The sequence below is a fragment of the Ammospiza caudacuta genome, chromosome 3 (genome assembly GCF_027887145.1).
Source record: "Ammospiza caudacuta isolate bAmmCau1 chromosome 3, bAmmCau1.pri, whole genome shotgun sequence".
In the NCBI taxonomy this organism is placed as follows: domain Eukaryota; kingdom Metazoa; phylum Chordata; class Aves; order Passeriformes; family Passerellidae; genus Ammospiza; species Ammospiza caudacuta.
This window is the reverse complement of record NC_080595.1, coordinates 27,010,458-27,034,534: the sequence shown is the minus strand read 5'-3', so window position 1 is coordinate 27,034,534 and position 24,077 is coordinate 27,010,458. Positions and strand designations below refer to the sequence as shown.

The following is a 24,077-nucleotide window of genomic DNA, read 5'->3' as shown; positions in this document are numbered from 1 at the left end:
GGTAGAACTTTTACTTTCAGGTTATTTCTGGAAAATCCATACTGCTAATTATGTAAATTGCAAGAAACTAAAAAAGAGAACAAAAGAGTGGGGCATCTTATTTTAGGCTTGAGCAAATGCAAAGTCATACGTGGCCATTACAGCTATCTAGAATATTTACCTGCATTGTTCTGCTGCTGCTTTTGTTACCAGTAAAACTCAAACTGGGCATTTCTCGCAGGCTTTGTACATTAGATTGCCAAATGTGGGAACTGGGAAGTTTTTCCAGTAGCAGGGTCAGCTTGTGCCCCCTGGAGAGTCCCTCCCTGCAGGGCTCCTTCCTTGCATACACAGAAGTTACTTGCTGAAAGAAAATGTAGGGCTTTCTTTTTTTGGTACGTTTGTTTTTATGCTGTTGTAGGCAAGCGCACGTTTTCTTAGGGCACTCCTCTACAGGAGCAGCAAGTTTTCGTACCTGCACCTTTTGCCTGTTCAGGCAGTAAGAAGCTGTCCTTGAATGGAGGAAAGGCAGATTTCACACCTGCCTGCCGATCAGAGAGAGAGGAGAATGGAAGAAGTGGTGTTTGAGTGAATGAACAAACTTTCAGGCTGACTCAGTGATACACGTACAGGGTACGCCGTAAGGATTAGTCACCAATTTACGGTAAATCTCTGTGCTGCTTGCTGGGGATGCGTCTCTATGGAGCTGCACTCAGCAAGCCTTGTAGACTGAGAATGCAGGTAAATGTTCTTTCCACAGTATTTTCCCAGTGAGCAACAACAACAAAACACAGTGAAACTCAAAGTCTTGTAAATTACTGAGCTAAAGGCAAAAAAACATCTTTTGGCTATCTCATGGTGCTGCTATCTTCATCTGTGAAACTGGTAGGAAAATGAATAAATTATGCAACGACCTCTTTTTTACTATTTAGAAACCTGTGCTTACATGTTATTAGTACTGCCCTGTTCTGTGCGGGTTGGTTTTATCTCGGGTTGTTTTTCTTTCAGTAGGTAGGTTTCAAGCTGCATTTGTGTAAAACACCAATTTAACGTATGGCAACAGAATAACAATTACAGGGAAGGATATTCATCTGTTGAAAACACTATTTTCATTTGCCAAACAGAAATTTCAGGAAAATTACCCTCCAGGTTGAATTTTCTTATAAATGTTCTCAAGTTCTGAAATTATTTACTGGCAGAATAGGTAAGCACAGCACTTACAGCAGAGTTCCTGTTAAGAAGTTACTTCTTTGAGGGGAAAAAGTGGGGGGTTTAATTTGAAGGAAGTTATTATTTTTAAAAAATGGTAAAATTTTTCTGCAGCATTTTCTAGGTTACCCAAATTTACCCAAGTTTTTTTGTACTTTCAGATTGTTCTTTCAGCAGTTTCTTCTGTTTGACTGAAATTTTTTGTTTGTTTGTTTTTTCTCTTTTTTTTGGTTAATTTAGCTGAGCATCTTTCATAATTCTAAGATGCCCTTTCTCTCTGATCTTCTGACCTGTTTTGCTTGGCTTGTTTAATCTGTCCTTAGAGAATTGTTAATTTTGGCCATAATCGGACCAAAAAATCCTTTACAGCTGTTAGAACAAGATTTTTTTTCCTTATTCTTTGTTTAAAATTACTTCCTCCAAAATAAAAAAAAAGCCCAAACCAAAGATCTTGTTGAAGAGTGAGAACCAGACTGTGCTGGCACTGCTGGGTGGGACGGTGCTGAGGGTGCGTGCCTGTACAAGTGGTTTGGCTCACTGCTCTCCCGGTGAGCTGATCCTGTCGAAGGCTTCGAGTCTTCTGAAGAGCAGCAGCGAAGGCTGAAAGCATTATTAAGTTTTGGGGTTATCTCACACTGTTTATTTGAAATGGAAGCCAAGCAGTTTACATATCTCTGTATCTTGGATCTGAAAAAAAAAGTTTTGGTTTTTTTTTTTCACTAGCCTATGTGTGGAAATGACATCACAGCTTACATCAGCCATGCTAAATTCAGAGGTTTTTTCTCCTCCCTGTTGGGTTATTAACTGAGCATTAGCTCTGTGCTGCAAGTCTTGCTTGGCTAACTGTGGCACATCAATAACTTCATCGTAAATGCTCTGAATTTTGTGCAATGAGGAGAAATGAAGATCTGGTGTAAAGCCTTTTGAAACTGGTGGGAATGTGGCTTGTTTCCTTGCTGTGTGTGCCTCCAGACTGGGTGGCCCCTTAATACCATGCTGTTCCCAGGATCCCTGCTGCAGCAGAAACATCCAAAGGATGTCACTGTTCCTGTTGGCACTTCTGGTGATCAGGTCAGGAGTTTGCTGTGGCACATTGTTGGGTAGGTTATGTCCCCATAGCCCTGCAGGCAAAACCTGCCCTTGTGGGACTGAGTAAGTTTTGAACTAAAGCTCTTGTGTTGATGATGAATGTCCCATGTACAAAGCTGAGCTCCATGTCGGGGAGTTGAGAACTCCTCATCTCCACCAGAAATCTCCAGGTTTTGGAGCTGCTCTTCTGGGGTTGATGTAGGGCTACAGCTGTGGCAAAATGTAAAATGGAGGCATTCCTGTGAGAGCCTGAGGACCTGGGAGGAGGGAAACAATCAAATTAAAGTTGACATTTTGAAAAGTTGATTGCTGTGTTTTTTAATCATAAAGCAATTTTTAAAGTAAGTCACTTCCCAGAGGAAAAATAAATACATTAAGAAATGGGAGAAATGTTGAATTTGTGCATTTGAGTGCAGCAGACTGGGTAGCAAGCTAGTGGTGGTACCAGTCTGCACAGAGACAAAAGGACAACCATTGTTCTAACTCTCCTGCTAAATTTCCAGCCCTAATGCCCTATAAGTAGAGCATTTTAATTTATCTTTATCTTTACTGTTTTGGGAGGGCTGAGGCCATGGGGATGGGATTCATCCCAATCCCTAAAAACCACAGCGAAACAAGCTCATATGACACTTCAGTGGATGTGGAGAGATTTCCCTTCTTGTGTGTCTCCGTCAGCCCTCTCTGCCCTGGTAGAAAGGCAAGGAGGCCTCCAGGGACCTCCAGCAGGAAGACTTGTAGGAACAGCTTTGGATTGGGCTCATGGCCTGCGAAAGTTACCAATATCCATTCACACACTTTGTATTTTTTTGCATCTCTTTTTCTGCCCTAGCCAGGAGCGAGGGGATGCAGGGGGAAGGGCTGAGGGATGTGCTGGGAGGGTCTGTGTTGGTGTAACCCCGCGCGTTTGAGCGGTCAGTGCTCGCACACGCCACGGAGTGCTGCAATTACTTGTCTCTTTTAGAGCTTGTGAGGAGCACTTCATTGCTGCAGTTACTTGTGTGGCCATATGCTATTTTTTTTTCTTACATATGTTCTCTGATAATTGTCAGTAGCAGGTGCCTGTGAGCCAAGGCGGAGCAGTATTTAAAATTCAGATGCTTAATGGGATTAAAGAATTGTGCGAGTTAAGCACCAGCAAAAGGACCAGGTTGAAAGCATTGGCCTCTGGAGGTCGTGTTCCTTGCAGAGCAGTAACATGGTTGGTAGCAGTGCCGGTCTTTCAGTTCCACCATCCACTTGTAGACCTTCATGTGACCTTCAAGAAGTAGTCAAGAAGTCTAGTTTTGGGTCCTTATATGTGGTTTGGCTAAATCAGGAAAAACACAAAGTTGCTTCTGAAGTGTGTACCCAGCCCCCAGGAACAGAATTGGATATGTGCTGCATCCCTTCTTGGTGACTTGGGTGGTACAGGGCTGGTTGGAGATGTGACATGAAATCTCAAGTCTGGCAGACTCCCACTCTTTGAACCTGCCTTTCCCCCTGTGTTTGCCAGGCATCCTGAGCTGTTCAGGTTGCATAACTGGCTGCTGTTACATTGCACGTTTGTGCTTTGGGTCCCATGGATCATTGCTGTGATAGTAATTGCTGATGTTGCATCTCCTTCCATCATCTGAGAAACAGCCACCAAGAGGAGAGATTTTTACTCACTCTGGACTTGGAATGATTCAGCTGTGTCCACTGAAAATTATTTTGGGGCATTGCATGACCAGAATCCCCCATTATCCATGATATTGCTGTCACATCATCTTCCTATCTCCACAAATAGCACTCTGAATTACCACTCCTTCTGTGCTTCAGCTGGGGGAACTGGGTGTAACAGATGTCTAGGTGACCAACAAGTCAGAAGTATCTTGTATTTCAAAGTGTCAGGAAAGACATAACGCCCCTAACATTCTTTTGTGGGGGGGTTTTGGTTTGGGGTTTTTTTCTTCATTTCTGGTAAAGAACTAGTGAAATATAGAGCACATATGGAAATGGCAGACGTTGTTGGGTTTTTGATTTTTTTTTGTTGTCCTTGTTTCTAAAATTACGCACACAGGAGTTTGTGAGATCTTGCAAAGAATTTAAATCATATTGCACAGTCATGTGTTCAAGGAATCTTTTTAATCTAGTCACATATATAGTGAACGGATCCAGATTTTAAAAAATACATTGCAGTAAGGAAAGGTAAACCAAACAGGATAAAGACAAAAGGCTGCTAAGTATTTTTGACTGTACTTTCCTAGTTTAGCTTGCTGCCAGTACTCTGTTTCTTTTTGTTTGGTTGTCCTTCACGTTCTTCCTATGTAAGAAAGAAACCTGTGTATGAGCTGTTCTGCTTATCCCTTGCATAATGTTGGCAACTGAGAATTGAATCACACGACTTAAAAGTAGGTCTGTCTCTGTGTCAGAAAACTAACAGTTTCTCCTTCCTGTGGGTGGACATCCATGCACAGGGGTAGTAAGCTTTTATTCTGCCATGGTGTGTTTCTTAGTATGTTTCTGAGCTGGATCGTGGGAGGAGGAGTGATCTCACAGCTTGACCACAAGTGCACTTGGCAGTGCTCACAGGGGCAGAGCTGGTTGCAGAATTTGGGTCAGCGGGACAGTATCCTGGTGAAGTGTCTGGCACAGGACCCTCTAGGACCAACTAGCTCTATTAATTTACCCTAATTCATGCTATATATACAATAGAAAAAAAAAATTTCGGGTGTTTTTACTTCTGCATCTGCAGAATGTCGACCTCGGACTACTATGAAACCGTTGAAGTAATTTTGATGGCATGTCCTACCCCACTTCAGAGCACGAGCTACTCAAGTCAGACGCGCTGAAGTCAAGTTTAGGCTTTGCAACTGAAAGGATATACAGCACATCATCAACTGTACATGATTGTTTTACTTGTTTCTCATGGTGAATTTAATGAGGCAGATACATATATATGCACACATGCACAAGGCAGATCTGAAAGCAGTGAACACAGGCATACATGCATTGTGTTGTAATTGTTTTCTCTTGGGGGTTTTGTTATTGTTGTCCCTTTCACAAACTGTGAACCTGTAATTTTTCGTGTGCTGTTCTTTCACCCTCTCTCCCAGAGAGGTTCAATCTATCATGTTAAAAGAAATCAATAAAAAGTCTAGAGGTTTATTTATAAAGTAGAGCATAGAGAGAGGGTGCAAAAATTCCATTAAAATGGCAGTTTAGCACTAGCTACATCTCTTTGGGACTAAACTCCAATATTTTAGACTATTAAAATTGTTACAAGAGTGCTTTTAAAGTGCCACAAATCACAGTAAAGCTTTCTAGCTGAAACTTGCCTTTATATAGTGCACTAGAATTTAGCTTATATATGTTTTTGGAGTGTCTGATGGATGCTGCCCTCAAACACGATTTTAGCATCCATTTTAGAGCTTTATTACAGTTAATAATCTTACAGGTTTATCCTCAAGGGGAAATATGTGAATGTAAGAAGTCAGAATTTATTTTCCTTCAGAAATGTGAGTGTATGTATGTCTTTGTGCAGATGCAACTCTGAGCAAATTAATTATTTCTGAGAAGTCTATAGGCTTCTAATGTAATTAATCAGGATTGCCTGGCTTGGCACATGCTGCTTGGTTACAGGAACTTATAAATTCCAGTGGCTGTGGGTTATTTTATGACATAGCAGTTTTCACCAGTGATGTGATGGTCATCTATTCCATGTTTTCTATCCAGAGAAATAAATGTGTCCGTGTGCTCATAAATATGATGCTGGAAAGTTTATGGGATAGTGTCTGTGCTGAACCTCTCAAATAGCAGAAGTAGTGTGTCTGAAGTGTAAGCTTTGCCTCCACTCAGCATGTTTTTGAATCTTTTTTAATAGCTCAAGAAGATTGATCTTGAAACTGTTGAGTTTAAAATGCAAATGGTGCTGTATAGTTTTGTGTTGTATCATCTTCTATCCTGGGATAAAATTGTTTCTAGTGGAAATGCCCTTTATTTACTTCCAAAAATACCCATTAAATACCTATGGTGAACTCTTATTTGGGCCAAAGGTGGGCTTCTCTCTCCCCAGGAGACAGTGCAGGCTGTTGGAGAGCGTGGCTCTTGGTGGGGGCCGTGGGGGCAGACGACATAAATGAACATGGCAGAAGGCAGATGAGAAACTCCAACTCACCACACATTTGTGTGTGGTAAAAATCTGCACCCTGTCACACAGTCATGTCTGTACATACGACTCAATAACCCAATTCACCATTCCTGCATTGTTCATCAATTTTTGCTTTTCTTACTGATCCACAGCCAGTTCTAGCTTACTTCTTGCTGTTGATTGTGAACATTTTCCTCTTTCCTTGCTGTGTGGAGTAAAGTAATGATCCCAGCAAGCTTAAAAACAACAAAGTTATTAACACTGCCCTTTCACTGTTAATTAACATATGAAGTTTCAGAAGAAGGGCTCTAACCTGTGTAGTTTTTGTGTGGTGGAGATGCTAAAGGGAAAGCACTAAACCTCACTTGTCTAAGCACAGACAGCTAAAATGTTTTCTGTAAGGTGCTTCTCAGAGTGGAAAAGGAAAGCCTCTAGTTGTGTTACAGAGCCCTGAGCAGAAGTGATAGTTAGCATCTCTGCTTTTGAAAAAATAAGCAAGTGATGTTAATGAGGATAAAGCAGCACAGCATCATTCACAAAAATTAGTTTCCTGTGAAGTCTGAAGTCAGCAGCCCACTGAAACTGGGCTTGCAGGTGGGGTGGTTAGGTTTGGCCAAATTGTGTTTGCTCCCAGCTAAGGTTGGCATCCCAACTCTGCTTTTCTGTTGGAGGGGCTCCTCCTCCTTCCTCTTCCTCTCCCTGGGCTTGCTCAGGCACATTGGCTCCCTCACCTCTTGGTGCTGGGCAGTGCTGCTGTGCTCAGACCTGCGCCAAACACTGATGTGAGGAGGGGAGTCTGGTGAGAGGTGTGGGAAGGCAGCACAGCCCAAAGTGTTAATTGCAGCCTTGGCAAGGCATTTGTGAGGTCAGGGTGCTGCAGCAGTGTGGAGGCTGCCTGAGATCATTTAGGAAGTATGATGTCCTTGAAGAGAAATGCGGTTCTCCTCTCAGTGTGCCATGCTCACAGAGCTGTTGTGGCTCTGACTCCCTGGCTGTGTCCCTGTAGGCAGAGCAGCCATCCTTGGGCTTTGAACGTCCTGTAGTTCAGCCACTAGTTTCCATTTCTTTCCCTTCCTCCCAATGGTGGACATGTCCTCAGTCTAGCAGGATGTTTGTTTCCTTGCTTGCACCGTGGACTTTTTGCAGATTGTAGTAAAAATATCTTGATGGAGTGTTGGTGCTTGTTGGTGCTGTCCTTGAGGAGAAAGGGCTGCTAGGTGAGGCTGAGTGGGCTGTGAGCAGCTGGCACACACTTTGTGTAACAGGTTAAATCTGTTGGATTGCATTGCTTCTGCTTCTAAAATGTCCTTGGGAAGAGAACTGCTTTTGGCCAGCTGCTGTTGGGGTGAGTCTGGTCATACACTGGCATCTGGGTCATGGTCTTTATGCTGGTCTTGGGGCATCAGCCAGCTCCCAAAGAAAGCCTCCAGTCCATCTAGCGAGATTTTCCTGTTATATTTCCTATTATATTTCCTATTTGGGGCATGGTGGTGCCCTACTTTGCCCATTGGGGGTGGAGAAGGGGGTGGTGTGAAGCCATTTTTGTGGGTTTGCCATGGTGAGGAGGTGGTGTGTCTTAGGATGTTGTGATAACTTTGCTGAGTCAAACAGCTATTGTGTAGCTGCTGGTGACTGGAAAGAATTGTCCTCCTGCAAGTGTGATCTTTTATAAGTTTAAGGTCTAATTGTTGTTAGTGTGGCTCTCTTGAGACACTTAAGTCACTATTTAACCAAACTGGCAAAACCACGTCTTTGGCTTCAAGTTTTGCCCACCAGTTCTGTTGATCTTACCCTTTCTCAAGATGCTGTGGTACCGGCGCTGGCCCTCCCCTGTGCTTGGGGTTGAGCCCACAGTAAGTGAGGGAGGACTCTCTCAGCTTTCCTGATGCTTATGGCAGAAGGGAGGAAGTGGTAGATACCAATCTTGCCCTCTCACACAGCCTTCCACACGCATCTTGCTGCTGGTGGCCACCCAAACTGTCCCCTAGAGATGCTGCCCTACCATGACTAATTTCCTGGCTTCTAATTTGAAAATGCAGTTATCAAAGTTGTGCCAAGTTCCAGCTTTTGTTGTATCTGAAAACCTAGAAAGCATACTTCTGGGAAGCAGTGTTGGAGATCAGTTGGTTTTGGGTATTTCTGGTCACTGGAAGACAGGAAGGAGATTAGTAAGTGTTGAGGATTTGACTAATTTAATTGGTGTACCTTGATTTCAAAATCAAGACTTAGTGCATTGGAAGTAGTAGATGAAAAGTCTGTAAGGTACAAAGACTAATCAAAGCTGTGATTGTTAAAGATTTATACTGTCACTTATAATGCCATAAAAGCTGAATATGATTGGTGAGATAATCAACTTGTGTGATAAACATGTTATCTTTCTTCTGTTGTTTATACAAATAGTTTTGTTTGTAGTATTTTGTGGACTGCAGTATTTAATGTCCGTGCATGTTAGACATAACTGTTAGTTAAACTTCCTTGGGAAAAATTTTAACTAATAGACGTACAAGCATGTGAATGTAGTAAATTCTTTATGAATTGTTTTCCCAGCTATAAAAATGTTCTAGTTAAGGGAAATAACTTTTCTTAGTAAGTAAATATTACTCTTAAGGATAAGATTTTGTATTTTCTTATGTGTTTTTCCTTTGGGATATGTGTGTGTGTTTTAAAGAGTGCTAAGTGAATAAAAATTCATGCTTGGAGTATTGGTGAGTTGGTAATGCAAGGTCAGATATTTGTATTACTTATACGGCTACTAGTTTAAAAAGAAACAAATTCTAATATGCATTTCATGTATATCAACAACTAATGATGTTGTAAAATAGAAAGCACAGAGTAGAATAATGGAGGTAAGCTTTAAATGTAGATGCACAGAATTAATTGAGATGGCTGGGGAAGCAGATTTAGAAAAACAGGTATTGAGATGGCTCCTTTCTTTATTTGAGCAATTGAAATGTCAGAAATTGTCTAGAAGGAAATTTTTATGGCTTGTACAGTTTCAATATGTGAAAACTGTTGTTACCAGATTTTGCATTTATTGGTGGAGCTATAAATAAATGCAGAATAATTTTGCTGGGCTCCATGGAGTTTTTGCAGATCAGTATCAGCCCAACAGCTCTCAGAATCTGGCCTCACTTTCTCCTTGGCTGGAAGAGCCAATTCTTAAAAACTGTGGCAAAACTAGTAAGCATTAATCTTGCACAAATTGGTTAATGAGGGGCTTTTTTGTTTTGTTTTTAATGAAAAGATATCTTTTTCAGACAGACGGTTTCCTGGGAATGCTGGGAGAATCAGTTAACTAAGCAGTTTCCCATTACCAGTCTTGGTCCCAGCTTTTGAAAAAGCAAAATACAACCTCCCCCCTGCCCCAGCCTCTGAGAAGCCCACCAGACAGACAGCCTTCCCTCTCCAGGGGCACCCCAGCCTGAGCACCCCCGAGGGAAATGTGCAGCACAGAAAACTGAGCAGTTTGGTAAATCAAGTAAAGGAGAAAATAAAATTCTTGCTGTTTCAATGTGGAAATCAGGAGAGAAATATCAAGGTTGGCTGTATGTTAGCCTAAAAATCAAGGTTAGGAAGTTCCTTGAATAGTATGAACTCAGCTTTTTTTTTTTTTTTTTTTTGCAGGGAACTGCTTTTAGATTGCCTGGCTCTTTAGGAATTGGTTGATAAATTTTAATTTTAGCAAAAAGTGAGTCAGTCAGTTACCTAAAATAACATTTTTGTTAATGCCTTGCCCCAGTGTAAAGCATTTGACGTTTAAAATAAAAACAAACCCACTTTTTTTTTTTTTTTTCTGTATTTCTTCTGTCTTTAAAATTGTCTCTATGATCTGCCAGCAAGCTGTGAAATGGTTGTGGCAGTCACTACCTTGACTTAAGCCCTGTATGGAGACTCCACGGCAGGGAGTGCAATCATGCGATAGGCAGAGCAGTGGAACACGTCTTCATTGCTGCATTTAGCTGCTTTCTGCCCTGTTCCTCGTGGGCTTTGGCAGGATCAGGACCACAAATTAACTTCTCCATACACTGCTTGTGACCCTTGACTGAGCAGGGTAAAGGAAAGAAAAGATGGACTGTGTACTCATAGAGACACTGCAAATAAGAGGACAGTTCACCTCTTATTTTAGCTTCTGGAAGTGCAACATTTATTGAGTTGCTGTTAGGGGAGGCTTGGTGAGATGTAAAATGGACTTCTCCTGACTGCCTCCAGTGATCCCAGCACCGCCTGTCCTGTGTTTCTTGGGTTAAGAAAAGTAAAGCGAGGCAGCAGGAAGCAAGGATGTAAACTTCTCAGAAGCAGAAGGAAAATAATGACATCACTGTTTTTTCAAACTTTGAGCAATCTTAAAGTTCTAGAGGTGTTTTCATCATATCTATTTCATGAGGAAAAATGTGTATTTTTCATAGCACTTGATGTGATCATATTTTTAACTTTTTACAGTGCTGGCATTTACAGACGTGGCAACTGCTTTGAAATAGTGTTTCTTTTATTACAGACCTGATTAGTTGGGAGGGAATGGGAATTAGAAATTTTTATAACAAGTACTGGCAGTATCTCACGCGCCCCCCTTTAAATATCTTCCGCTTTTTTTTTATTTTTATTTTAAGTCATTATGTGAGGTGCATGTTATCCACTGAAATAGAAGTACATGAGGCAGTTGGAATTCAGCATTCTTGTGAAGTAATCTGTTTCAGTAAAAAAAAGGCTGTGAAACTTTTAATAAGCAGTAAAGAAAAAAGTTCAGAAAGTTTCTGACTCAGAAAACACACTTTTTCTTCTGAAAATATTACTTGTTGGTGTAATTCTTTAAGGAGGTTATACTGCTTTTGAAAAAAATGATGCTGAATGAATATCATGGATAATACAGAAGCCTTTGTAGGATGTTCGCTGACCTACCTAAAAAGCCCAAGAGAGATAATTACAACCTTTGGTAGTCTACATGTAAATGCATTTTGCAAACGATTTTCCTTGCAAAAATACAAACCAGTTACTTTTTGGAATCTGTATGTATGTGGAAAATGGACTGTAAAAGAGATGCCTATTTCAGGCAATTTTTGATGAGTTCCAGATTAAAAAAAATAAAATTATGGCATATTAAATTATTAGGCATCTTTACTAGGGTGGTAGGAAGATTTATGGTGCAATGAAATATTGCTGCAACCTAATTTAGAACTTGACAAATCTGGTTTTATAGGGTTGAATTATAAGGGATACCTCATTACTTGTGGGGAAAATTTCTTTTATTATTATTTTTGGCACCCTGGTCTTCTCTTTGGTTGAGCTGTGCTCTGTAGAAGCTGCTTTGGGCAAGATGTCTCAGCTGATCCTTTTTCAAGGGAGCTGTGCGGGATGAAGTCATAATTAAGGATCACATCCTGGCAGGCCTTTCTTACCACGTGTGGTTGCTGATTTCAAGTTAAATGCTTGCAGTCCTCATTGCTCCTTGGTCAGAAATGTAGTTTTTCTTAAAATCACAGATTTGTACTTCATTGTGAGATACTCCTTACTGATAGTGAATATCAGATATCTATATACAGTATCAGTAGAAAATTTAGCTCTGCCAAAATTACATGTGTGCTGCCTTTTTTTTTTTAATCCTCTTTTCCTTTCTTCTGCATGCAGGCCTCTTGATTGCACAAGGGCATGCTTTGAGCTTAAAGTAAGAGGCAATTTATGTAGAGTATGACCTGGCATTATAGCTTGCAGCAGTAAATAGAGAACATTAAAAAAAAAAAAAATTCAGTTTAGGAAGTCTGTAAAAATTTTGGGGTAGCAAATACTTCGATCCTCTTTGGAGACTGCTGATAATATTCTTACAGGGCTGTTAACAGGTTCTCAGTTGAGAAAAAAACTTGGAAACCAAGTTTGTGCATTCAGCTAAACTGAAGAGGAAATTTTACCTAGAAATAGCATTTCTTCCTAGGGTAATACAGAGTTCCTTGTGTGCATTGTTTCCCCCACTGAACTGACATGCAGAGTGATTGATCTTAAGCAAGGTGCACACACATGTAACTACATCTATATGCACATGCAGGAGCATGTGACAAAGGAAAACAAAGCCACAGGCTTTGAGGTCAGACAGTAAATCTTTTGGGGACCTTTTCTCCTCATTTCTGTGGGAGAGAAGTTTCAGCTGCTCCCAGTGCTGTTACCTGACCCTGTGGCTCCACAAGTGTGCTGTATGAGGTGTTGTGCCTGCCCCACAGGAGGAGTAAGGCATTGCTGGATGGCTTATGTGGTCAGGTATGAGGAGCAGAGGAAGTGTTTGCTTTTAGGAGACTCTCATATTGAATACCTAAATGACCTACTGGCAAGCACAGCTTCATACGTTTAAGGAGAGTCACAGTTCAGTGTATGTTGAATGTGCACTATGTTAGGCACTTAGCTTCAACTATAAACCATTTGCTGAGTTTTAGTGACTCTGATGTTTAGTCTTTGTCCCCCTTGCCTGTGTTTAGACATTAATAGCCAAGTATTTTGCCTCTGTATGTTGCCTTAAGTTGCACTTTTTTCTGATGTAGTCATCAGATCAAATTATTTATAAAATGAGGACATCCTTTTGGACTTGATGTGTAAACAGTCTTTTAAATATGTGCACAAGCAGAGAGATTCTTCTCTGTTTATCCACAGTTAAAGGCTAAACATTAATAAATGCTAACATTAAATAGTGGGTTTTTTTCCCCCCTCGTTCTTTGCTTAAATTTTCCCTTTAAGGTTCAGATTCCTTCTCTAGATTACCAAAGAAATTTCCCCTTGCCCTTGATCAAGATACTGGTTGTATTATGTCTCGGCTACTGTGATTATTGTGAGCTAGAGTAAGCAAGTGTTTTTTCTGGAGTGGTTCCTGCTGGACAGGTATTCATCAAAACCACGTCTGCAATGCTGGCACGTGTGTTTGAGGGTAGGATCTACTGTCTTCAGGCAGTATGGTGACTCCAGGACTCTTAAATTCTGGAATTACCAGTGAGAACTGGAAACATGCCACCAGCTCAGCAGAGTACCATTCGAAATTTCCTTGGAGCCAAGTTTGTCTTGGGCTTGGCTTATTTCTAAGATATCTCAACAGGCAACACATTTGAAGTATGGATTTGGGGATGGTGAGGAGGGATTCTCAATAAAGATCAGAGGTGACTGATGATGTCTCAAACTGCTGCAGCACAGAGACTCCCCTTTTGCTCTCTCTGCTTTTTGAATATGTTTTGCTGGAGACCTGGGAGGTGCCCATCCAAGATGCTGCCTTCAGCTGGAAGGGGAGATGGAGAAGCAAGCAGTAAAACAGCGTTTGAGAAACCTGTATCTTGCATCGTTTTATAGGTACTTACTGCTGCCAGGCAAATTTCATTTGTGTGTTTGTTTCAGCTTTCTGGGTTTTGTTTTTTGCCTTTTTTAACCAAATTTGAAACATTCTCTTAGCCAATGACAGCAAGGTTTGCAAATCAAAACCAAATCTGAGCATAGCACTACACTTGAGTGATCTGTGCTAATCTAAGACAAGCTTCTGTTTCCTGCTTGGAGCTTCTCCCCCATGCTCTCGTTTGGCACATGTACAGCCCTGTGTGCTGACAGCCACCTTTGAGGCACAGATCAGTTAAAGAAGTGTCTGTGGTGGCAACTGCTCCAAGCTCAGTATTTCATGTGCTTATTGGCTACCTACTGGTGGTTAGGAAGTAGTTATTTGGAGTCATGTAGGCTAGAGTAAAGTCCTACATTTGTGAATTAACATCCATAATGGAGTGATATCAGGTCCTTTTTGTGTTCTTATGATCAGACATTTCTGCCAATGAAAGTATTTCCCATAAGAAGTCAGAGTGCAAGCTGTGTGTGAGCAGAATATTTCAGGCAGTGAATATGTTGAACTGATAGTCCTGCATAGCCCAGCGCTGCGGTTTGCATAAAAGCAGCCCCTTAAAGACCCTGTGGTCTCATGTTCTATCAGCAACTCTGAGACTGACTTTCACTTTCCCTACAGTACATGAAGAGATAGAGAATTTGCCATCAGTTTTCTCTCCTTGCATTTTTCCAGACAGTTTGGCCTCAACAAATTGTACAGCCTCCCTCTTGTCTGCGTGGGAGAGTACAGACTGCTGCTGGCGGCAAGGAGGAAAGATTAACATTCATCTGTTCTCTCCCCACTCACTTTTCCATCCCGTGGGCATGGGAGACTTATGAATGTTCTGCTCCTTTGGGGTGTGTTTCTACTCACTGCCCTGATGGGAAGACCACAGAGACACCGGTAAGGTTGTGCAAGTTTCACATTGCTGATTAAATAGGCATATGAGGAAGTCAGATGCAGTGTTTCCCTAGAAGAGGTCAGAGAGGAAGATGGAAGGACTGGCATAAGCCTAAGTTGCTCACTTTCTCGGAGATCTCCTTTTCCAGAGTCTGTGCACATTGAGGGCTTCATGGAAAGTCTGCCTCCTCACTTGGGTCTTCCATGAAAACTGTGTTTAGACACACTTTGAGAAGTCCTTTCCAAGCAGAGAAACTTTCTTCTTTGATCTTTACTCTCTGTTTTAATGTTGCATGTATAGCCAGAAAATCTGATGGGGAATATGGGGAAAGACATTATGGGAGGGTTTTGTTTATTCCTGGGTTTTTTTTAAGGGAAGTTTTTTCTGATGTAGAAGCTGAAGTTGATACTTTATAAACGTCTATAGTATCAGTACATAGCAAATATATTACATTCAAATGAGTTTTACTTTCACATTGTGGCATTGTGAGGGACAAGGAAGGGTTTTGCAAACACATCTTTCTGAATGATGCTGCTGCAAGGGGAGCTCTCTGTGCCATTGTCCTTTGGTGCCCATTTACCCTGCCTAGGAGTCAGGTACTGTGGTGGGTGCACACGTGAGGAGTGGCGTATCTGCTTGCTCCTGCTTCCTTCTGCACGACACCAGCCTGCCTGTGCAGGAACAGCAGTGGCCTCGTTGTCCTGCTGCTGCCAAATTGGGGGGTCTCTCTTAAGTAAGAGCCAAATATCCTTCTCCTGCTGCTCCCCATCCTCAATGGGGAGTGGTTGATAAGTCAGCATCTGCTAATTTAGCACTGTGGAAAGTTTGTCCTTGATGAAATGGAGCTGGGAGGTCTTGCTCCTTCCTCAGTTAGTAGTTCCTGCAGGAGAGAGGGCAGTAGGCCATTTCCCATCATTTCCAGTGCTAGCCACTGCCTGGTGGGATGTGATGAGCCAAGTGCCACTGCCACTGGCTTGGAGGTGATGGATCTGCCATTGTGGACAGGAGTTAAAAGAATTGCAGAATGTAGGGGGCTTTATGGGTGGGCAACCAGCACCTTGCATGAGGTGGTGGAAGAGTACAGTTGTTGTAATTTTTTGAAAGGTACAGTGAGGATTTTACCTGGGGTGTGCCTGTCTGTTACTTACAGTGGCAGGGAATTTCTAAAGAGCTTGTTTAAACTTCTGAAAGGATGTTGCTAACAGGCGTCAAGTGTGGTGAGGTTAGTCAAGAACAACAAAACCTCCCATTCAGATAAAAGCAGGGAAGGGAAATGCTGCCACGTGTGGGACTGCTTTAGGCTAAACTGGTCCGTGCAGTAATTTGTGCAGCTCTCCAGAAACGTACTATGGGTTTGAGCTCCCCAGCTCAGACAGGTCTATGTTCAGGTTCCAGGCTTTGGGAAAGCAGGAACGTCACCATCTGTGTCCTACTTCATTTGAAAAAGAAACTTTTAAAAAATCTTGAATGCCAGCCATCTGCTGATAGTGCATCCAAACTTTATCCTGGTATCTGGGGACAGAGGAGGAGGAGAGTTTCTTAGGTGAGAGGCACTGTTGAAAGAGAAAGAGCTGCCTGTAGCTGGGGTTCTCCTGGATCCAGAAACCATCAGGGGAGCATGTGCAGGATGGCTTGGCATCTCAGTGCAGCCACTTTCTGTAGTACCAAAACAGTCTGGCCTAGAGAGAGTGAATCTGAGTCCCATCCTGCTGACAGTCTGCAACACTTGCTTTATGGATTATTGAGATTTGAGCATTTCTGTGAAGTGGATGCTCAGTGATGAGTGGTTAAAAGCCACCATATTGATGCTTGATACAAAAGGATAAGTCACTTTTTCCTTGTGGTCTGGTCATTGGGCATAATGTTGTTTCAGAAATACACTGGGTTGTGGTTTTCTACAAGCTGCCTATGAAAATAGCCCCACAATCTCAGTGGGAACCACTATGGGCCCTTGGCTGGACACAGAGCAAGAGCAGACTTGCTTCTCTTAAATTCTTATAACAAGTCTCCCCCAGCAAATGCCCCCTGAATTTTGATTTGGTTATGAAGGTGCTTTTTCTGAAGTCAGCATCTCATGTTTCTATGCTGTATTCTCTTCTCCCCTGTATTACAGCAGCTGAGTGCTGCTTCTGCCCTGGTGGCTCTGTGTGAATGTGAACACAAGTAAGGCAGTAGAGAGTTAAAAAAAAATCCATTAATTAAAATATTTACATTGGAAGCTGCAAAACATTTACTCTTTGAGTAAAACAAACTTCCCCATTGTTCTTGTATGATTGCTACAGTTGCTCTGAAAATAGCCAGGAAGAGGTTGTGCTCTGAGGAATTTTACTGGGTTGGCAGGGGAATAGGAGGGTAGGGATACTGAAGTGGGCTCTTGGTCAGTGGCTCTCTTTGTTCAATGTTTCTGTAACGTGCACAGAAGATATCTTCTTCATAAGGAAAAAAACCCAAGAAATAACCAAACAAATTTTTCTTTTAAAAAAATAAACACCATAGTGGTGTCATGAGTTGTCAAATTATTCTGGTAGTGCCAAAAAAATTAATGATTATCAGTATAATCTGAGAAAATGGTATTTACAGGATGAAAGGTTTATTTTTTAGCACTTAGGGGAAAAAGGAAGCGCCCCAGAGCTGGCAATTTGGACGCTGGCTGGGGACCACATGCTGCCATCCCCATTTTGCTGGTGGGGAAATGGCAGGGCAGTGTGGTGAAGGATGTCACCTCTCTGTGGCACTGAGCCCCTCTGGGTTCCTTCTGGGGTCTGTTGACATCATGGCTGCAGCTGCTCGGTGTTGAAAAAAAAACAAGTGAGGACGCACCTATTTTTTCACTTTTTTACTTTAGGTACAGGGATACCTTTAGTAGCATCATAAGAGAAGAGATAGGCAAACATGAAAGCTCTTTGCTTCAAATGCTTTAATTCCCACTGTATCTTCCCCCAGATAACTGGATTGAAAAACTAAGCATTGTTTGTTTGGTTTTTTAATAGTATTCTCTTGTGTGCCATTTGACCATTGCATATTTCAGACCTTTTCCACTCTGACACTGGACTAACAGGTTTCTGGACTTCGTGGGCAGGACACTGGAGGGGCTAAAAGAGTGTGAAGGGATTGGTTTGTTTGGTTTTTTAGGTCCTTGATTCTCACTTCTCACTGTAGGCAAACCCTTAGATTTTTTCAGATTGCCAGATGGGAGGTCTCTCTTCTGCCCTAGTGAGTCATGGACTGGCTGGATTACAGGTCATGTCGTCTCTTCTTCATAGTGCCATGGCACAGTGTTTGTTCAAGCCTGAGTCTATCCAGACTGTAAATTTTATTGACAATTTTAAGGTTGCAAATTTTTTCATTAGGTGTGTGGTATTCTTTCATCTGACCCCAAGTAGGCCAGACTATGTCATGTTTACTTATATTATAAAAACACCTTGGTTGCTTTGAAAGGTTGGTCTGTAAAGCAGTTAGGAAATGAAACGTACTTGTTTGGGGTAGGCATCATTTAAACTTGATCATGAGAGTTTTGTTCCATCCATTTCTTGCATGTTTTACTGTTATTTAAGAGAGGCTGCATGCTGACAGTTTCTTGGCCTGGAGATAAAAAGTGCTGCTTACTACCCAGGTTTGATAGTCTGATGGAAAATTGTCTCCACGATGTATAACACCGCTGGGATTATTTCTAGCCATTACCGTTGGTCTCATTTTACAACTGTTCACATTATGTAATTTGATGCTCATTTAATTTAATGAGAGGATGCTGCAGACTTACTTATGACTCTGCAGGACAACTTGGATGCTTTGGCCACCTCTGTTAGCCCTGTCAAAGGAGGAAGAGCGTGTTTCTTACAGGACATGTTACAACATCTTTAATACCTTTATTATCTGTGCTTCCCAAATTGCCACAGATGGGAGGGTGACTTGCCTGGGGTGTAGATTATACTGGAATGGCAGGAGAATTTTAACTTTTTTTTTTTTCTTGAACTTTTTATTAGACTTCTGTTGTAAGGTTATCAGGAGGTATTAATGGGCTTTTCCTTTTGTTGCAGATGGAATTTCATGACTTGCTGTATTTTGAATAGGACGAGGAGATGTGTCTGATAAGGTAAGAGAAGAGGGTAAGATAAACATGTTCCTACACAAAGCTGTCACACTGGATGGTTTTTTGGATTGAGGATAATTTTTTTTTTCCTGGCAGAACCATGCAAATAATTGTGATAATTATTTTGAAGTTAAATCTCTAAGCTTCTGAGCAGAAACCATCTCTGTTCTCTACAGCTTGTGTGACCAGTTTTTTCCTCTGGTGAACTGATGTACAAAGACCAGAAGACAAAAAGTGAGGCACAGGGGTTAGCAAGGTAGTCACGCTATTATTTTAGAGCTTTTTTTTTTCTCAAGTAACAGAGGATGTAGAGAAATTTTTCTTTCGTTTTGAGATATTGCCTCCCCCCACATCCCCACCCCAAGATATTCAAAAGTTCAAAAGATCTTTGAGCTGTTTTAAGTTCTACACCTTAAAACTTGTTTTTCTTGTTGCGGTATTCTCAAATTTGGACTGGTTTTTATTAGAACAAGAATATATATGTGTAGAAATGCTCTAGATTTGAGTTTGAAATTAATATTTGCTGTCCCTAATGTGCTGAAGGAAGCTGCAAGTTTGCTGATCTTTTAAAATTTATCTTCTAATAGCATTTTTAAAAGGTAGTGTTTAGGTGGATACTTTTTTCCTTATGAATTCTACTTCAGAGGTTTCCACTGTTAGAGAGGAGTAGATGTCTGTAAAACTCTCAGGTGTTGGGAGAACCATATTCAAACAACAAAGAGCCAAGCACAAAAGTAGTATTACCTAGAGATTGTCACTGTCTTTCAGTGTACAATCCACGCTGCAGCTATCCAGCTCTATCACTTGTTTGTTTCATTTTTGTCTCCCCCTTCTTCCTGAGTTCTGTACAATTTACAGGCCTCAAAAATCCCTATTGTTCTTTTTGGCATTTGGTTGGAAAATGTCATGGAAACAGCTAAATGCATGATGCCATTGTATGAGGATCAGGGCTAAATGACTTATTCCTTGGATTCAAACATTTAGCTCTTGTAGACGCTCTTGAGGGTTTTTTTGTTTGTTTTTTTTGTTTTTTTTTTTTGTTGTTCTTTTTTCATATAAGTTTTGATTTTCAAGGAGGGTGGATTTATTTTTGGAGGGTGACTGCTCAAGCAAGAACTGAAAACTTCGAATGACTCTTGGCACTGTGTATATGCAAGAATCAAAGACTTGGTGGCTGCCTGTTTTTTCTTTTTTTTTGCAAGTATTAGACATTTTGTCCATTCAAACCACCCTCTTTCATGGCACTGTTGGATCTTGTTATGAATATTTTATGTAAGGCTTACTCTCTACACGAAGGTGGTCTTGTGTGTGTATAGTTGGTAAACCCAGCTCTCCAGGTGAGAGAGCTTGCAGTGTGCAGCACTGTTACACAAAGCACCTCGCATACCTCATTTGTTATGTAAACAAGCTGCTTCGCTTGCACGTGTTCCAACCAGTCCTTCTATCCTCCAAGAATGGGTAATTAAAATTGTTTTCAGGACCTCTTAGAGTTCCCAGCCCAACTGCCCTGGCACCCCTGTGCACCACCCCTGTCGCGCGGTGCCAGCAGCGCTGCGGTGGCTGGAGACTGAGCAGCGCCCACTGTGGCACTGCCACTGGTGTGTGCGTGCTCTTGTTGAAAAGAAACTCAGCTAGGATGGGACAGGTAGAAGTGCTCATGTTCAGGCTGCTTTGTTCAGATTCAGTTCACTGAGAAGTCTGTTTGTTCAACGTCAAAGCAATGCGGGGGACTTGGGTGTGCGTCAGCAATGGGGACAGGACAATTTGGTGAGACAACAATTCAGTCATTCAGCTGCTGGTTTTTCCTGAAGACATTATTCTCATGTATTATATATGTATTTTATAGTGTACATATATTACACGGTGTAATTTTGTGTACTGCTGTCTTCTGTGGAGTAAATATTGACAAATCTGTGTGCTGTAGCATGGGCAGCTCTTGTAGCACAGCAGCTGATTGCTATTGTACTGTCTCTCCCAGTGCAAGTTCACTCTCCCCTTGGCTTGTAAAACAACCACTGAGGAGAGTCTGTTTCTCGAAATCTCTTCAACTTGAGGCCATGACACCTCCATGACACCTCCTTTCACCACAGCTTTATTGCCAGCCATGGGCATGTGCAAACTGTGAGGTAGAGCCCAGCAACTGGCCTGGCATTAAAATGAGATTCTGTGATGATGAAGAAGTAGCACTTTCTACTGGCTGTCATCTTTCACCTCTAAAAGGAAATATTCTGTCCTCATTTTGTGTGATACTTTCTCAGTGTAAAATTCAGTTCTGAGCTAGTAATGGGTGTATTTTGCTCTCCTTTCTCTAAGAGGCCTTTATTTATCCTTTCCCCAGCAGCCTGGGCTGGAGAAATGCTACTGTCCCACTCCTGGTCCTCCTGTCTTCCAAGAAGTGTCTGTCCTGGTCATGTTCCTTCTCAAGGCTGCAGGTGTCACTCATTCTTTGAACTATCCCTAGCTACTAAAGATGTCATCAGTGTTACTTCATTTATTTAATTTTTTTTAACCTCCTGCTTCCTTTCTGCATTCCCTCTCCTCATTTACATTTAGGTTTTCTTCCTTCCATACAGTCATCTGGATTCTGCCCCAAACATGACTTCATGTCTTGACTGTGCTTCCTATCAATGTTTTTTCTTAGTTGCTTAGTTTTCATGGATATTTCCTGACCCATTCCCTTCTGTTTCTTCTTCAGGACAAGTCAGTCTGATGCACTCCTACATTTCATGCTGCCATTGCAATTAAAGGCGTTTACATACCATTTAAAGCAACAATAGATGGTCCACTCTGTGCAGAAATAATTTTGTTTTAATGCTAGCCATGGTGACTTCCTTGTAATGGCTGGCTTTTGGCATCTCTTCTCCTGATTACATGACAGGGTAGAATTAAAAAAATGAATAATAGCTCTTTTGATATTCTTGAAGCCTTGTGATGAAATTATGAGACTTGGCAAGCTTGCAATGATGTTGATAGGTGCCAGACCTCTCACCCAATATTTTCTTTTCCTTCCCCCATATTTCCCTGTGCCTTTATCTTGCTTCCTTCCGAGCAATCTGGAGCCCTTGTGAATTGCAAGTCCAGTTTCTCATGAAGTCTGCTCAATAGCTCAGATCATAAATATAAAATCATTCTATAAGGCCTCATCTATTTTCAGAGTTACACTTATGAGATAAAAATTACTTTGATAGCTGAAACAGCATTGTGTCACTTGTGAAAGGAAATGACAAGGAAGTAACTGTTATCAGGCCTATTTTCACCCACTGTTAGCTTAGACCTGACAAATGGTGTCTGCAAGGTCTCTTAACAGTTCCAGATTAGGTTGCCAATTAACATTGACTATCTAAAAAGCAGTAGGTTGATGTATATTCTATTATTAATAGCTGTTAATGCCCATCATAATAGTAATCTGTTTTGCAAACATTTTCTGGTTGTTCTTTTCTAACAAGTCTTGGCAGTGAAACCCTCGATTTTACACATGCAGAACCACAGTAACTCGTTGAAGTGTTTGTGTGGGTTTTGTTGTTTTTTTTTTTTTTTCATTTTGGGTGTGTTTGTCTTGTTTACTGGGAGTAATGCTTGATTTTGATGAGACCAAATAGAGGCAAAGTCCAGGAATTATTTCTGTCTAAACTGGTAAATTGTGGTTTCTTCTTGTGTTAGTGCAGGTCAGCACAAAGCTCTTGCATCACTGCTAGATGAATTTTAATAATTTCCTTTGACATTGCCAGTGAATACTTTTGTCTCTACAGAAGAAAAATTTCTCAGTAAGAAAGGTAATTTGAATAAAACGGTAACAGGTAATTTGAGTTTCTTTTCTTGTGCTACTTAGCTGTTATGTCACAATGTGTGGAAAGTACCTGGAAAGCACAAGGAGAAAAATGGGAAATCTCATGCATGAGGAAAAGCTTCTAGATAAGAGTGTGTAGGGGGAGAATATATACATAAATGTAGACATCAAGGTAAATGCTTTTTTCTTTTCTTTTTCTTCCAGAAAATTTGAATATTTGCACAATCTGATGTTGCAAGTTTTAAATGCTTAACACTTCTAAAAGAATAAATTACTTCAGTGCCTGAATTTGTAGATAACTGTCAGCTTCAAAGGATCAAGGAAGGAATGTCTGGAGAGCTCAGTATAGGCAGGTATCAGGCAGAAGATAGAAATGAGGGGAGTACAGCTAATATACCAGAGACCTAGATGTAATTTTATATATGAATTAAGACTAATTATGCTACAAAAAGCAGATTTCTGTGGTTCTGCTTTTAGTGTAAATGTAGGGTACTCACTTCCCCCTCCACATCTCTGTCACACTGGGTTTCCCAAACTGCTTGTTACAAGAATTGTGTTGCTTCTGTAAAATTTAAGAAAGAAAATTAACCTATTTAATACTTTTTCCAGCTACCCTTACAGAAAGGACTACCTTTGGCTTTGGAAAATCCTTGTGAGCTGGCTCTCTAAGAAATAAGTAACTTTGCAGTCTTGACTAAGCAATTAAAAGAAACTGAAATCAGTACCGTAAATGCACATTAAAGCTATAGGGATGAGATGGAAAGAGCCATTTCAGCTTCTGCTTGAGAAGTGAACTGATCTGAAGTTCCCCTTGGAGTGTGTGAGCACAAAGGGGAGGGGTAGGTGAGGTGTGTGCTCTCTGGGGTGCTTGTTGCCTGTCCTTCACCCAGTGAGCCAGGGCAGGGTGCTGAACCTGGCCAGAACCACTGGCTTACACTTCTCCCTAGGGTTATTTTCCTGACCCAGGTGCTCTGGGCTACAGGGGGGTGCCAGGACAGCTCCTGGGGGCTGCAATTGTCCCTTCAGGGTGGGCACTCACTCCAGCAGGACTGTGGGGTGATGGGAGCATCAGTGCTGGTGCTAACCCCTGAGCCCACCCCCCTGGCTGGACACACCCTCATTTCATCCTTCCTTGGTGTTGGTGGTGGGATGGAGCTGGGAGATGGAGAGTGGGAGCAGTTGACCCTCCCCTGGTGACACACAGGGCACCAGCTCTGCAGCTGGGACTGGCTGCCAACTTCAGTGATTGAAAATAGCTCTGCCAGCCAGAAACTTCCAACTGCAGCTCTGCTAATGACTGGTGGTGTGGTTTTGGGCAACTCCCTTGGTTGTCTTTGAGTCAGCTCCCCTTTCAGTAAAAAGAGGATGATACTTACTGTTGAAGTGATTAATTATGGTTCTTCAGGTGCCAAAGTCCTGCCATGTATTCTTGCCTTTGGTATGGAGAACCTTCTCTGCTTTTGTTAAGCCTGGCTCCAGGAAGATAACCAAAGTGCCAACCACCACTACCAGTCTTTTGAATCATGGCCCCTCTCTTCCTCTTTTCCTTTATCTCTGCATCTCCCTCTTTAGTGTCCATTATTC

The 24,077-nt window shown here is 41.6% G+C and overlaps 1 protein-coding gene across 7 annotated transcripts in view; it reads left to right on the top strand.

Moving 5' to 3' along the window:
• Positions 1–24,077, top strand: part of TRERF1 (transcriptional regulating factor 1) — a 97,864-nt gene that overhangs the window by 9,956 nt on the left and 63,831 nt on the right. For 6 of the 7 annotated variants that reach the window (XM_058801665.1, XM_058801664.1, XM_058801662.1 and 3 more), the window contains one exon: positions 18,654–18,709. The gene's annotated coding sequence lies outside the window, so the exon portion shown is untranslated. Of the gene's footprint in view, positions 1–18,525; positions 18,710–24,077 lie in introns of those variants that run through there. The other variant, XM_058801661.1, reaches the window with a different exon arrangement.